We start from the raw sequence: 15,843 nt of genomic DNA, 5'->3' as shown, positions 1-15,843 counted from the left end.
TGACTACATATACTGTTTCATTTCAAGTCAGTTCAACATTAAACTGCAATTCCCTAATGTGCTGTGGTGACTTATTGAAATTGTAGTTCTGGTGCCTGATGACCCTCTTCTCTCTTATGGGCCAAGTTTCCTGGTGGAACTAAAGCTCCTGTGATATACCCATAGTCATATGACTCCCATGATGCACCACATAGCTTGGTTAAAGGGGAGACCATGTTGCATCTCAGAGTCAGACATAGTCCAGTCAGGGAGTCTGACCCCTAGAGAGAATGGGGAATGGGATGCCCAAACTACAACTCCCATGAGGCAGTATGTCACTATAGGGAAATGCAGTTTAATATTGAATTGATTCTAAATGAAATATTTTGGGTCATTTCAACAAACTGGAATATGTTGATTCAGCTCTAGCAAAACTGAAACAACATTAAAATATTTTGGCAAAATTGACATGGAAAATTTTGAGTTTGCAGAAACTGTATTCTCCACAGTAAAAAATTCATTAGAAATTTCCTGACCAGCTCTAGGTAGAACATGATGAACTATATCTTCAGACAATATAAATACTAATTTACATCATCAGAGGATCTGACTGACCAAGGATACCAAAATGTGACCCTAGAATGCTAACTTTCCTAACTCCATCACCTTTTCACCTTTTTTTAATTAGATGGAATCATAAATGCTGTTATGATGAGTGAAAGACATTGAACTCTATGTATGCAGTCTGTAGTGATACTCTCACAACAACTCCTATAACTTATGAAAGTGTTTTAGCTTCAAATATCATATACCTGTGTATATGGTTTGGGAAACATTAGTACATTTTCACTTTTATAAGAACACCTAACTGGAGAAAGGATTGTATCAGTGTTGTCAACTCTTGTAATTTTATCATGAGTGTTATGATATTTTTAAAAGCCCCAGCGCCTAGACTCTCTTGATTATATGAAAATCCCAGCTTTCATTTAAAATTAAATTCCTAGCTCTTGTGGCTGCAGAGAAAAGCTTGAAAATGGTAAACTTCAAGACTCCCAAACCCAAAGGCAAATAAAAAGACCCCAACATTTATTATTTTTTAAATTATGCTTTTAATCCAGTCTCATGATTTTCAGAGGACTGACTGTTAATTTTTGAATACTTGAGGGTGGCAATTCTGTGGTAATTAAACTACCCATACACAAGAGAGTGCTTCTATCACAGAGTGTGTAGACAGAGAATCTGGAACCCCTCAGCTGAACTGGAATGTTACTCTGGCATATCAATGACAGACATTTAATAATAAATGCTTGTGTTTATTCATAGCTCATTTGAAGTAGGCTATTAGGATCTCTGCTATTACTTTTTTAGGCATTTATTTGTTGTAACATTCTAAAATTGCTGCTTGGTTATTTATCTAACTTTGTGTGGTATAAAATCCTCAGCCTTTACCTTTCAATAAAGGTAGGAAATTGAATCCATACCAACTAGGATGGGTAGGCTGAAGTATCCAATGTTAATGCCATCATAATAGAAAACTTTAATAATTGTGTCATTTAGGGTGCAGTAAAAGATTCACAGTATTGTTCCAAGGATATGTTTGACTTTATAATAGCAATGATAAAGACAGCTTTGCAGAAAACTAATAACTTTATCTGACAATTCTAGGATAAAAGTCAACAATAATACCAAGGAAGTGAGGACATAAGTGTGGTTGACCAGGCAAGCTAATGCTTTTTCAGTAAGCATAAAAAACTTTTTATGAAAATGGTACTGATAGTATGACAAGTCAATTTATTATATAGACACATGCAAAGAATTGTGCCTATAAACCAAACCATAAAATGGAAATATATGTTTCGCAGAATGGGGTGGGGAGACCACAATGGCTAGCAGTCCTTAGTCTGGAAAAATAAATGTTTCAAAATGTGTGCTAAACTTTGACCCAACTTATGTCAGTGCCACATCACAGTACCTGCCTTATCCTGGTTTAGTGCCCTGATCAGATACCACAGCTGACATTTAAATGGTCAATATTTAGCAACCGATACAATACTCTATGTTGTGACTTAATGTGTAGCAAGCCAGTGTATGAAAGAAAGCACACTAGCCTGCAAGTCAATAAGTCACGTTGTGGACCCCACTACTGTGCACTAAATATTCTGTAGGGTGCTTTAACCTATTGCTGTCTAAGTACACTATGGAATGTTTAGTGCATGGTAGGAGGGTCCACATGGTAACTTAGTGTGTAGCGGGCTAATGTGCTGTGGATTTACACCCTAGTTTGCCATGCACTAAGTCACTGTTCAGCCAAGCCCTAAGAAAGAAGGATCATGATATCTCACATACCACTTTATGGTGGACTTTGACAGATATTAACTTTTTTAGGAGGATGGCGATACCTTGTTTTTACGCATGGCATGTTGTACTGGAATTTCACTTGTTATACTCATTAGATTGCACAAAATATCCACTGTATCACATCTTGATCTTTGCTACAGCTGCTCTTTTTTCACACCCTCTGCTTTCTTATAAGCACAACATAAACTTTATAGACAGTCAACAAGAGAGAACCCCAGTGAAATGAGAAGAGGAGCACAAAATTAGTATTTACAAATCAAACTTCCAGGAATATTGTTCTGATAATACCAGCCAATGGAACTTGAAACTTTTTGTGCTTTTGCACACATCCAGTCGCGAAATTAACAGAAAACAATTGCTGTAGTAGGATCCCTGCTTATATAGAGATCTATAGCTAAAATGTAGGAACATTTTTGTTCTCACATTTTGTTTAAATTAATGAAACAAAACACATAACTTAAAACTAATAATTTCCAGCACGATAGGGTAGATTTTGGTACCAACTAAGAAACAAGCTTTATTTGAAGACTGCAACAGTGGTGAACTTCAACCAATGAGTATGTGTGTTTTGGATTGTTTTTCCAAAAATATGAGTTTGCAATTTCTCAAGTAGAATTGTATTTTATTATTTTATGCCTACCCTTTTAACCACTTGAGAATGCTTTATATTATTTCTTTGTTCTCACTGGTGTGCCCAGCCCTTACACTTAAATGACCTGACTGTGAGAGAGTTAGATCTTTGAAGTGCTGTGCATCCTCACCTCCAACTGATTAGAGTGCTGTGCACCCTGGCAGTTGCAGGTGTGTAACACCTCACTGAATCAGCTCCTATATTGGGTTAGGTTACGAACAACTGGGCATAAGTAGGATTTAAGTGGTACAGAAAATCGTGTGTAGACTTTCTGATGGGATGAAATTCAACCTTAAAGAATATTTACAATTTTTATAAATAAGAAAAATACCTAGTCCAGAATATCTCACATGTAAAATCAGCCAAGTTTGCGGGAAGGAGAATCAGAAGTTCAGCCAGATGTAAAATCAGGAAAAATTCACCTTGAAGTAATAATTTAACCGTTCAATAGTTAACAAGGCACAGTTATGACTAACTTAGGTCCCTTTTTCTCAGTTCATATCTTCCATGTATGAGTCTAGGAACCCTGTAGGTAGGCCAAATTAGCTTTAATTATAATTTCTTTAATTAGCTCATTCAATTACTAACATTTTTTTTCAACACGGCAATTGCTACCCAGGGTTCAAATGTGGCTAACAATCCACTTCCTTCCAATATCATGTCCCTCATTCCTGGGACAACACTGATGCCTGACCAAATACCCATTGCTTGAAAATGTCCAAATACAAAAAGGTTTCAATCTTCAGTGGTGACAAAAGGCTGAAAATGCAGTGCAGCATTGTTAATCTGATATAATTTTATCTTGAATAAACAAATGTTCATAGTACACAAACCTCATGAGTGTGAGAGATCATAAACTAGGTGAAATGCACAGCCCAGAGAGACATTTTATTCCTCTCATGTCTGTAGTTTATGCAATGACAACATCGATGAAGAAAAGGTGAAAAACCGCAATCTCAGCATTGACAGAATGCATTGCTCTGGTCAGGATTACCCACTGTTGCATGACAATCTTCCAACAGTATGTAAAGTGAATGCAAATACCACAATAGCAACAGAGGTAGGTACAAAGCTAATCTTGTGCAATGTACTGAAAGACTGCAGATAGCACAAAACCAGTGACCCACTACAGTAGCCATCACCATACAGACAATGGTTGCATTGTATTTTTCATGGTTTGACAAGTCCTTAAAGTCCTGGAGGTCATCTTGTTTTTAATGTTACAGCTTTCTAAGTTTAGAACAATTAGTCACTCTCATGTATTTGAATGCTGAAGTTTCTTACAGAGTATGACTTTCCAAGGCTAGTCTTCACAAGGCTGCTGAAAATTGGGTGTTCATTTCCCCTAGCATTTGGTTATGGAACAGCACCAAAGCATTGGCAGAGAATGAACAAGTCACTGGTGTTCTATTCATAGCCCCATTGTGCTATAACCTAATATGACACAATGGAACCCATCTCCCAGGGGAAAAAATATTACACATTATTTTCAGGTTGTCCATTTATTTCTTAAAAAGAGAAACTAACAGATTGCACTTTGGGGAAGGGTGAACTGTTAAAGATACAAATATTATCACCAATGTTGCAGAAGATTAAATTAACAGTGGGTTAAGCATAAAAGGTTAAAGCTCAGTTCAAAAAAGCATCTTAACAGTTCTGATGCTTATTCAAATCTGTAAAACAGGGCTGGAAAGCTCATGAAAAAGGCATTCTTCACAGCATTTCAAGCAATTGTACTTCCATTCAACCCTACCAGAACAGCTCTTATTGCATTGTTTTGTCACTTCTCTTTCCAGTTGCAGCTAAAAATCAGAAATGGAAAAGATATTTAGCGTTTGTCCAAGTCCTGTAGCAGTCCTATTTCACTTTCTCAAACAAAGTATGTTTGTTTTTAAAAAAGGGGGATGTTTCAGTCTTGTTGGGTTCCTATTTTATTGGATTTAGTTCACTCATCCCTATATAAAACCTTAATTCATATGCTATTGTCAAGAAGTATTGCTTAGGAGAAGATGACAATTGAAGGAGGGGATGCAGCCTAGTTTATACAGCTTTTGTGTAGCTGGCCTGATGGGGCTGTCATATGGCTTTAGTTATCTTCAGAATGCAATAGCTCACATTATATCTATCGATAGCTACATCTATAAATCAGTTATATAATATGAAAGTTGCCCAAACAATGCTTTAAGTGAGTATTACTGGAAATAAAGATCACTTTTAAAGTTCAATTGTTCCACAAATTCTTTTCAAAGAGGAGCAGTATTCCTGATCAACTATTCTTTCCTTTAGTTCAAGCAATTTAGCTTGATGACATTTTTTACCTGTCTAAACTATAGGACTCCCTCAGCAAGTTAATGATGACATGAGTGAAGACTTTGTTAGCTAATGTTTTTTTCTCGTGATAGTTACAGGTAGGACAAAATCTATATTTTGTTATGCTGCTTCTAATAAGGTGATGGCTGAAGCTGGCTGAAGCTGAATCCCTTCATAATGAGAACTTGAAATAGCATGCTTAATTTCACTGTTTTTTCTCTAGAATAGTGCCATCTTGCTATCCCTTTCCCAAAAGAGTTGGAAACTAGAGATATTACAATGTGAACAGATAATAAATTAATAATAAATACCACCTTGCACTTACAAAAATATCAATGGAAGTTGGGTGCCTAAACCCCTTAGGCCCTTTTCACAATCTTACCCAGAGGGACTTGACTTTTCAGACCCATGGATGGCAAATCTAACTCCCACATTAGAGGAAGAAGTACATAGGAGGTGAACACTTTTTGCATGGTATAGAGCCCAGTTCAGAAGGTTATCCATGGCCTTCAGAATGCCAAGAGAGGGAGGTAGCCTACAGGTAGAGGTGGGTGGTGGTGGTGCAGAAGACACTTTTACATGGATCCTCCAGGACTTTGCTTTACCTCCATGGCACAGTGCTAATGAACTGAAAGAGGGCTACTGGACTTAAGTGACCTCAGCATAGTAGATGCAGAAATACTCCATGATCTGATGGGAAGGATTCCTTCCCCACACTATGTAGAGGCAATCAGGACACAACCCCATCTCACCTCTTCACGTCTATCTCTGACTGCAAATGACATTAGATTCGAGGTCTATATAATAACATCAACAATTAACATAAAATACCATGCCTACTGAACTCTTACATTGACTAGGTAGTAGTCTTTTTTGTATGGTGTAGCAAATAATGCCTATCTAGAGATATGGCATGAGATGAAGCGTTCCACACAATACAGCTGCACTGAAACATTTCCAGCTATCATTTTTAAGTAAGCCAGCAGACGAGTGTATGGAAAGAAAACCTGACTTTCTATTAACAAAAAGTTATCTAGACTACCATAGGCTTTCTTTAGCTGTGTATCTCTCTCATGATACATCCTCTCAGAGTACAAATGCTAACCCTCAAGCTAGAAATAGATTTTGAAGTCATAAAAAGGTCAGCATCTTGGATCTACAGCCTAGTTTCAAAAGTAGAGAAAATAAAAAACCAAAACAAATACAAAACTTTTGGACTAGTAATACATCAATAAAAGTTTACTTAAGCGTGATTCTTGCATACTCTGAGCTACTGGCAAGATAAAAGATTCATGTCATTAAATTTCCTGTGTATGAAAAAGCAGATGCTACCCCCTGTGGAACACTGAACTCTAGATAAAATATTCATGAAAGGTAAGGTATTGTTATTAATAATTCTACTGTTTACCATAGAAATGAGCCATAAGGTTAGTTATACTATTCTGTAGGTTCTAACCCCCCCTTTCCCCCTCTCTTCCAACCTTGTTTTTGAAAATGACATTTTAATGAATATTATGCTGCACTGGAGCTGTATCTCTATGTGGCAAATTCATATTATTTTATAATCTGATCCTATGTATTTTAAAGGCAAAAATAGCTGATTTAGCAAAAGAAGAGCAAAACCATCTAAAATGACACTGAAAAGGGTCAGCTCTGGCAAGGTGCAAGTTAACTCAACGAGACTGCTCACATATCTAACATTAAGGCTATGGTTAGGTGCTTCACTTGATCATGGTCACAGTTCTCAGTTTGAAGGATTGATCCCCAGGTGATTAAGTTATATAAAACAAAATACTGCTGCTGCTGAGACTGATAGAGCCCTACAGACTCCTCGATGTAAAGGGCCTGATTCAAAGCCCATTGAAGTCAATGGGTTTGGGTTCAGGCCTTCAAACAAAACAGTAATGCAATCTTAAGCATTGTAGACCATAACAGGATTCAGAAAAAGAACTAGATACATTCATGGAGGATAGGTCCATCAGTGGCTATTAGCCAGGATGGGCAGGAATGGTGTCCCTAGCCTCTGTTTGCCAGAAGCTGGGAATGAGCGACAGGGGATGGATCACTTGATGATTACCTGTTCTGTTTATTCCCTCTGGGGCACCTGGCACTGGCCACTCTCGGAAGACAGGATACTGGGCTAGATGGACCTTTGTCTGACCCAGAAGGGCCATTCTTATGTTCTTATGTAAATACAGATATTGAAATGATTATAAAAGATATAGATTTGGACACAGATACTACAGCTTGATTTTGCCAAGGCAATACCTATCCAGGAAACTGTAGAGATTTTCTTCTATCGGGGCTTCAAGTAATTATTGTGCTTTCAATTATTAACTTAAAATTGCAACAGTAGGGTCCTGCTTATATTTCACGTGTCATGATGTTGGAAACAATGTTCTGCGACTGTAGTAAAAAGTAGCCTTGTGTTATTTCCTGATCATGCTATTAACATACCTCACAAGTGTACACTAAGTACATAGGGTGAAATCCTGGCCTCAACTTCCCAGTGACAAACTTCCCCTTGACTTCACGGGGCCAGTATTTCACTCAAGAAGTTTTAAACTAGAAAAGAGAATTGTGTATTTCAGAATTAAAGTGTTTGAATCTGTAGAGTTATTTTTCCCAAACATAACCACAGACCTCATACAGAAGGACTCTAATGCTAAAATCACTGAGATATACTGGTTTCCATGACTTGAACATGGAATAAGCATGGAACATCTTAATAAGCAATCAGCAGAAAGATCATATAAACTAAAATCTCAATGATTTGAGTACTCAGATTGCTCCATACTTTGGGTATCTTGATTACTTTATACATTCTCACTTTAATCCATTATTCAAAGTCTCTACAAGATTTCAAAAACACTGCTTTGTTTTTATCTTTTATTTCTAAGCAGACTGGTTGCTGAATGTGAGATACTGTCTGTCTAGATGTCACTTAGCATTTAAAAAAATTACCATTTTAAGAGAGCAGTAAAATGCTGGTTCCCTGAGGCCAAATCATCCTCTCCTACCTTAAAACCTGCAGTGGTGGGCTCTGGAGGAAGGGATCTCCCTCAGAATTCCCTCCTGAGATCCCTTAACATCAGGGAGGCAGTTTTTTTGTCACTGAAGAAAAGGCAACAAGGCCCATTTACAAATCTGAAGGATCCATAGGAATTTGCATAAGCCCTATGCTGTTGCACAAGCATCTCCCCCTTCTTCCTAGCAGCTCAGCTTTATTGGAGCCTTGCTATTAGAGATTGCCCCATCTGGGACTATATTATCTTTTCCAGGGAATCTGTATGGGACTGAAGGGAGGAGATGTGCTCCCAACCCCATCCATGGCCTACTCACTTCTCCCAGATCCTTCTAATCTCTACTTTCTCCCCCAACATGGACTCTAGACCCACAAAGAATGCACCACAGGCATGTGTGGAGGTGAGGGGGAAGTGGTACCATAGATAAGCATGGCCTTTCCACAGCACATGAGATCCACACATGGATAGGGCCCCTTCTGTGTACACTTGTCAGGCGGATGAGCCAAGCCTTCATTTGTATCAGTATTTCCAAGGTTCACAGTAACTTAGTTAAGGATTGCTCTCAATCTTTAAATCATAAACTAAATTCAAATGATTAGGAAATAGTTCAAATTCAGTTCAAACATATAGCAACGAGAACACTTGCCCAAAAGAAACAAGGATTAGACTTGTAAACTCAACTAAGTCCTCTAAGTGTATATATATAAAAAAAAAAAAACTTTCACAGCATTGAAGTATCAAATGATTTAATGGCTACAATTAACAGCACTTTTGAAAAGTGGTTTTTATTATAATTATTCATTAAAAATTAAGCTGAAAAAAGTGGGTTATAAAAATATTTGTACCCAGAACTATCATACAATAAACTGTTTCTTCTCTGATAACTTCAACACTATGTCATTTAATATAACAACAGACCAGACACATAACAAACAGAATTATTATGATCACCAGGGAAGTATGCTTCACAAAGCAATTAATCCTCTGTAAAAAGGATTTCTTTTAAAACCCTGTGATTATAGCCTCTTTAAACATATAGGGTTTTTTTAGTTCTGTTTCTTTTATTTTCTTCATTCTGTTAATCGTATGTATCTGAATCTCACTCTGCAATTTTCCTGCTTATCAAAAAAGATGCTTAATACACTGTGATTAGCCCATTGGATGGAGATTTATAATTTATATTCTATGAAAGAGTTTCATGCTGCTCTAAACAGTTATCTCCTTTATTGTATTTCCAGTGTATGCTAGTAATATAGGAGTGAGAGTATTTATTCTTCTCACTGAATAAAAGCGCCATATTGGTTCATGAAAGGGAAAAGTGCATTTCAAATGTGATATAGAGGGAAACTGTGAGCAGAGGTATACAAACCAGTCATGGGTATGGGTAGCACATTAATAGACCTATGACAGCTTGACAAAAACTTCACAATGAACAAGCTTGCTTGGTTTCCAAAAGCATACCAAGATTCTGCACTTAGCCTAATTAAAATCATACTGTTAATTTCTTTTCATTCTCTTATTTGTAATAGCCATTCTTTCTCTTTCAATTCTTTATTTTTTCCATTTATGGAAACTGATGATTTCCTTCTTTCTTTACACTGGAGTAGAATATGTAACATGGTTTTGTTGCTTTGTCTTGTTGACTTCCTCCATACAATCATCCTTTATATCTGTTATACAAAAAGATCTTTATTTTTATTTACTTAACCAACCAAGTGAATCTTTCAGGATGCACCTGTCATGTTAGTGAATGATACCAGCAACAGTTGTCAAACCTTTAATGGTGCATTCAAAGCCAGATCCAAAGCCTATGGAAGTCAATGGCAGTCTTTACACTGACTTCCATGGACTTTGGGTCAGGTTTTCAGTACACGGAAAGGGGGTACTTCTTGTCTGAGCGCACTGGCAGCTAACATTAATATCATGGTGTGCTCTGGAAAATGTTCACTCAATGGACCACTCTTATGTGACACTAGACAAAACAAGATCTTCACAATTTTATGCTGCTATCACTACATTTTTATTGACTTTCCAGAACTTGAACAGCTTAAGAGAAGTAAGATTTATTGTGAGTTCAGGAAACCATGACTTCTCAATCATTTTTATTTTTCATTATATTTGAATCTTGAATGAGTATTTGCCCAGAACAGGCTAGTAGTCTTAGCTGGCCATCTAACTTAATAAGATTTTACAAAAAGACGTTGTTTTATTTAACCATAGCCCAGAAATTTCAAATGTTATCCCTTCAAAACCTACCAAAACCCTTGCTGACAACATATATGTCAATTTAGATAATCTCTTTCTCACTCAAATTACTCGTACAGCCAATTATTGATGCTGAGAACTTGTTTGAATCAGTAAATTTCCCAGACATTCTTTTGATCCATTTATCAGTATTATACCCCACCCATTCACTGGCTGATCCTTTACAGGATTTCACAATGATTAAGTGGGAGAGTAGAAGAACTGTACCACAGAGCAGTACAGGCTGACATAGCAGGTGTGTAAAGAAAACTCCACATCCTACACTAGTTTGATGACCATGTTCTTACTCCTCCTTATTCTTCCCATCATTGCAATTAAGAGAGTAGAATGGAAAGGGGATGTGTTTGGGAAAAGGAATGCATTTGGCACAGAGGAAATGGTCTTCTCCAGATTGGCACAAACAGAACAGCAATAATAGTCTACGAAAATTCCTGTAATGAATTTGAGTAGGAATATGACCACTGCAGGTTTATAGATTCATATGAATGGTATTCTTCCTGCAGTAACTGACAATGGGATAGCTACTGGCAACAGGCCCAATGCTTAAAAACAAGGTAACACTATCATCTCAAGCTGATTTGTGGACTTGGTGAGGTTTATTAGGCCAATATTTTTTGTATACCTTGGTAATGCTGGAAAGTGACTAACTGAATAATCCAGTGTGAATTTTGGCAGTACAAATTGCTGGAATACTTATATTTTCCAATGCTGAGGGCAGGATTTTGTGTGCTTCTATGTGCATATGGGCAATGTTGAAGGTGGAATTTGCATACTTTTATTACTCAGAATGATTATTTTATATTGTTATTGGACTATACTCAGAGTTGGAATATTTGAGTTTTTCTTTAATAATTAAAGATTATTAATTTAGAATGATTCTGGCACAAACCATCAGGGGAAACTTGGAAAGTATGAAATACTCCATATTCCTATAGTCCATGATTCCAAAACAAAGCCAAGTTTTGACAGGATTAAAAAATGTATACATTATATATTTTCTGTGTTTGCGGTTCTGCATAGGTTGACATATGGTAATAGGGAAATGTGATTTTACAAAGAAAGAAGGATAAAAATAGTCCCAAAATATTTTTTTAACTCCCTGATTTTTTTTTCCCCATAGAGGCTTTGTGACATAGTCAAATTATATGAAAGAGTGACCTGATATGAATGCTTCATGGCACTTGCTTGGATAACTTCTGTAATTTTTGCTGTCTTTGCCAAGAACGAGTTGTGTTCTCATTCTATACTCACCATGATTAAAGCTTTATACCACACTATCATGTATTCTCCCTCACACTGTATATACATGCACATGCTTAATCACACAGCTTCCAATCCTTCAGTCTGGGGTAGGAGCCAGGATTTTGCTTCTGTCTTATTTACCTGTGGTTGAATCTTTCAAACAATTAGCTGCAAATCCACTCAATATTCACTGGCATAAAGGTGGGGTTATTTTCCTGTGATCTCTATTAAATGTGCAACATGCCAAGATTTTTAAATAATGCATACAAACGCAGGTAGGTGTTTGCAAGAAGTGGCTAATTTCATTCTTCATCTGAAGCATTTGGATTTGCAGACATTTAATATTCTTATTGCACGTTTCTAGACAGCCCATTTTTTCATAGAAGAAAGTCTTGATTAATTAAGAAAAAAATCATGGAATGCTCATCTTTAGATTCCATTTTTTATTTTATTTGGTTATAAATATAAGTAAGGTTGAGAAACATTCAGGAAGAAAATGGGATATATTTATTTTGATTGTCCCCTTGCAAACACCAGGTCTCTTCTCTGCAAAACTGAGCTGGAGAAACAACTTCTGGGCAAAGGGCAACCCTCATTTAGCAGATCTGATATGAGGTAAGAATCCAAATGCTAACTGTGAAACAGACAGAAATTAGGTTGGACAGATGAATTAGTAAAGATTTCAAACTGTAAATTATTAAGAAGGACTCTGGTTTAGTGGATGAGACATCAGAAACAATGTAAAGCTAGGTCTGAATTAATATAGAACAGGGAAAATAACACCACTTATCTTTTAAGATTATTTATGAGGAGAAAATGAAAGCAAAGGGATGTTCTCTTAAATAATATTTGGCAATCTCAATTTAGAATGTATTGCACTGATAAAATGCTTCTGTACTCACTTTTTTATAATATGGCAGCTTGTTGTCTTTATAATGTTCTATATCCTTTAATAGAAGAGGAGAAGCCAACATTAGTATCCGCAAAAGCCCAAATAACTTATTATATTAGGTCCATTCAAAATCTGCAGGAAACTTGGTCAAATGATAGAGAAATTTTAGGAAATTCTGAAATGTGTTTTAAAATCAAATGGTCTCAGAACTGAAAACACTCTTATGTTGTCTATTTTTTTTGTACTTTTACTAGTATCTGTAAATAAAACTACTTTTTTATTTCAGTCTGTTTTCCCAAAATTTATCCCCAATCCTAAGAGATATTTAATTCCCCCTAAAAGTCTTCAAAAATGTATAGGCCTTCTTTCTTCCCTTCCTTCCCTTAAGTCTATGATGAGGACACAAAGAAAGAAATAAAATAAGCCACTAAATAATTTCCAACTTGGAACCTTATTCCTATAGACTGTCTTTCTACATTAATCTAGCTCAGTGGTTCTCAACTCTGGTCCACTGCTTGTTCAGGGAAAGTCCCTGGCTCGCCAGGCTGATTTGTTTACTTACCGCATCTGCAGGATCTGCCAATCGTGGCTCCCACTGGCCGCGGTTCGCTGCTCCAGGCTAATGGGGGCTGCAGGAAGGGCGGCCAGCACATCCCTCGACCCGTGCCGTTTCCTGCAGCCCCTATTAGCCTCGAGAAAGTGAATAAAGGTAGTGCATATCTTTGTTAAGGGCAGCCCATGGCCTCAGTCTCATTGAGAACACTGGGAGATATTCACCATTTGGAAAGAGGGTAATGCTTCTTGAATTTTTCCAAAGGAGATTATTATTCTTCCACCTTTACCGAAGGAGAAACTTTCAATATTGAAGTATGATGGGGAAAATGACTACTAACCTTCAACATTTCTTACCAAAAAATTACTCCCTGTACCATATATACTCAAGTCAATGCCTGAGCTGAGATCATTCGGACCAAAAATATGTCTGGGCACAGAGTGCTACATTTCTTAACATTAATTTTAAAATGGGTCCTATAAATCAATTTCATTAACAAATTTACCTGTAAGTTTTCAGAAAACTCATTCTGTACTCAAAGAGTAAGTGCTTTAATTTTTGGGTGGATAGGCTGCATTCTTCATACATAAAGTGATTAAATTCCTGCTTTCAGTGCAAAACTCAACTCAGTCTCCACTATGTCGCTCTTACCGACACCTTCATAATATGCCAATATATGCTGATAACACCCATTTACTAGTTATCTATCTTCTACAAGAAACAATCAGACAATTATAAGAACATAATAATGGCCATACTGGGTCAGACCAAAGGTCCATCCAGCCCAGTATACTGTCTACCAACAGTGGCCAATGCCAGGTGCCCCAGAGGGAGTGAACCTAACAAGTAATGATCTAGTGATCTCTCTCCTGCCATCCATCTCCACCCTCTGACAAACAGAGGCTAGGGACACCATTCCTTACGCATCCTGGCTAATAGCCATTAATGGACTTAACCTCCATGAATTTATCCAGTTCTCTTTTAAACACTGGTTTCAGAGTAACAGCTGTGTTAGTCTGTATTCGCAAAAAGAAAAGGAGTACTTGTGGCACCTTAGAGACTAACCAATTTATTTGAGCATGAGCTTTCGTGAGCTACAGCTCACTTCATCGGATGCATACCGTGGAAACTGCAGCAGACTTTATATACACACAGAGAATATGAAACAATACCTCCTCCCACCCCACTGTCCTGCTGGTAATAGCTTATCTAAAGTGATCATCAGGTTGGGCCATTTCCAGCACAAATCCAGGTTTTCTCACCCTCCACCCCCCCACACAAATTCACTCTCCTGCTGGTGATAGCCCATCCAAAGTGACAACTCTTTACACAATGTGCATGATAATCAAGTTGGGCCATTTCCTGCACAAATCCAGGTTCTCTCACCCCCTCAGCCCCCTCCCCAAAACCACACACACAAACTCACTATCCTGCTGGTAATAGCTCATCCAAAGTGACCATTCTCCCTACAATGTGCATGATAATCAAGGTGGGCCATTTCCAGCACAAATCCAGGTTTTCTCACACACCCCCCACCCCCATACACACACAAACTCACTCTCCTGCTGGTAATGGCTCATCCAAACTGACCACTCTCCAAGTTTAAATCCAAGTTAAACCAGAACATCTGGGGGGGGGGGGGGGTAGGAAAAAACAAGAGGAAATAGGCTACCTTGCATAATGACTTAGCCACTCCCAGTCTCTATTTAAGCCTAAATTAATAGTATCCAATTTGCAAATGAATTCCAATTCAGCAGTTTCTTGCTGGAGTGTGGATTTGAAGTTTTTTTGTTTTAAGATAGCGACCTTCATGTCTGTGATTGCGTGACCAGAGAGATTGAAGTGTTCTCCGACTGGTTTATGAATGTTATAATTCTTGACATCTGATTTGTGTCCATTTATTCTTTTACGTAGAGACTGTCCAGTTTGACCAATGTACATGGCAGAGGGGCATTGCTGGCACATGATGGCATATATCACATTGGTGGATGTGCAGGTGAACGAGCCTCTGATAGTGTGGCTGATGTTATTAGGCCCTGTGATGGTGTCCCCTGAATAGATATGTGGGCACAAGTGGCAACGGGCTTTGTTGCAAGGATAAGTTCCTGGGTTAGTGGTTCTGTTGTGTGGTATGTGGTTGTTGGTGAGTATTTGCTTCAGGTTGCGGGGCTGTCTGTAGGCAAGGACTGGCCTGTCTCCCAAGATTTGTGAGAGTGTTGGGTCATCCTTTAGGATAGGTTGTAGATCCTTAATAATGTGTTGGAGGGGTTTTAGTTGGGGGCTGAAGGTGACAGCTAGTGGCGTTCTGTTATTTTCTTTGTTAGGCCTGTCCTGTAGTAGGTAACTTCTGGGAACTCTTCTGGCTCTATCAATCTGTTTCTTTACTTCTGCAGGTGGGTATTGTAGTTGTAAGAAAGCTTGACAGAGATCTTGTAGGTGTTTGTCTCTGTCTGAGGGGTTGGAGCAAATGCGGTTGTATCGCAGAGCTTGGCTGTAGACGATGGATCGTGTGGTGTGGTCAGGGTGAAAGCTGGAGGCATGCAGGTAGGAATAGCGGTCAGTAGGTTTCCGGTATAGGGTGGTGTTT

At 37.8% G+C, this 15,843-nt stretch overlaps 1 protein-coding gene across 10 annotated transcripts in view; it reads right to left on the bottom strand.

The window, feature by feature from the left end:
* The window catches only part of MGAT4C (MGAT4 family member C), a 687,109-nt gene that overhangs the window by 156,160 nt on the left and 515,106 nt on the right, over positions 1-15,843 (bottom strand). For 4 of the 10 annotated variants that reach the window (XM_048835661.2, XM_048835662.2, XM_075124306.1 and 1 more), the window contains one exon: positions 12,714-12,758. The exons of the other annotated variants lie outside the window; for them this stretch is intronic. The gene's annotated coding sequence lies outside the window, so the exon portion shown is untranslated. The remainder of the gene's footprint in view (positions 1-12,713; positions 12,759-15,843) is intronic. 10 annotated transcript variants of the gene reach the window in all.

Source organism: Caretta caretta, chromosome 1 (assembly GCF_965140235.1).
Source record: "Caretta caretta isolate rCarCar2 chromosome 1, rCarCar1.hap1, whole genome shotgun sequence".
NCBI lineage: Eukaryota > Metazoa > Chordata > Testudines > Cheloniidae > Caretta > Caretta caretta.
Note: the sequence above shows the minus strand (reverse complement) of the source record. Positions and strands in the feature narration are given on the sequence as shown.